At 48.4% G+C, this 955-nt stretch overlaps 1 protein-coding gene across 2 annotated transcripts in view; it reads left to right on the plus strand.

The window, feature by feature from the left end:
- Nucleotides 1–224: 224 nt before the first annotated feature.
- LOC119589253 (alkaline phosphatase-like) overlaps nt 225–955 on the plus strand; it is a 13,567-nt gene continuing 12,836 nt past the window's right edge. Inside the window, exon 1 of one of the 2 annotated variants that reach the window (XM_037937868.1) lies at nt 225–520. The gene's annotated coding sequence lies outside the window, so the exon portion shown is untranslated. Of the gene's footprint in view, nt 693–955 lie in introns of both variants that reach the window. The other variant, XM_037937869.1, reaches the window with a different exon arrangement.

Here is a 955-nt window from a genome sequence, read left to right on the forward strand (position 1 = left end):
AAAGGAGTCTCAGACGTTGATAACAATAACCGAAGGAAGATGATCAGCCCACGCGACGCGTTGATAAGACTCCCCAAGCAAAGTCATTTCACGCCCGGCAGTTTGCTTTCCTTGTGCGGCTGAATACCACACAATACATGCGGGGGCGCAAGCTGGTATTTAGTCTCTTTACTACGGAGACCCGCACGGTTTTAATGCATTGAAGGCCACACAAATTTACACACCATCTATTTAAAATTAAAACAAAAAAGAGGAAGATCCATGACAATAATTCCTGTGTCACGTCATGAGGCAAGACCTTCAGAAAAATGGTCATGACCTTTGAGTTGTGACATTCCAGAAAAGAAAAAAAAAAATAGAACGAATGGCCTAGGTTGGCGGCGAATCTCCAGCCCTTCGAAGACGCGGGAATTCAACAGGCCACGCCCACCCGTACGTTCGGGCGAGGGGAGGCGACGAGGCCACGGGAGTCAGCCGGAGGGTCAGTCTCGTCTGGGTGGCCGCCGCGTTCGGATAGGAGGTGAGGAAGTGCGCGCGCCACGTGGGCCAAGCGAGGATCTGTCGGCATGGTTCTGCACTTTGTGGCTCTGAGTCCGTGGCTGTGATCTGTTTTTAAACCGTGTCTTGGTTTAGTGGAAGTACTTTGGGCAGAGGCACCAAGTTTCTGACGGAGACATCTCAAGAACAGGACGGTAACAGTGATGTGTTACGTAACGTCGAAACACGCAGAAGTCTTTTCCTTAATCGTTTTTCGTACGCTTTTGCTAAGAGCGGTTTAAATCGTCAGTACTGCATTTAGGTTTCCGTCAACCGTGCATTACACAAGTTTGATACAGTTGAAAGTTTATCATGTCGGGTTGTAGTCTTCTACACCTTTTTAGTTTAAATTAATATGTTAAATGCGTTCCCCCCTAACTACATCTTGTTTGGCCGACTGATGCCGGTGCCGCCACAG

Source organism: Penaeus monodon, chromosome 25 (assembly GCF_015228065.2).
Source record: "Penaeus monodon isolate SGIC_2016 chromosome 25, NSTDA_Pmon_1, whole genome shotgun sequence".
Taxonomy (NCBI): Eukaryota; Metazoa; Arthropoda; class Malacostraca; order Decapoda; family Penaeidae; genus Penaeus; species Penaeus monodon.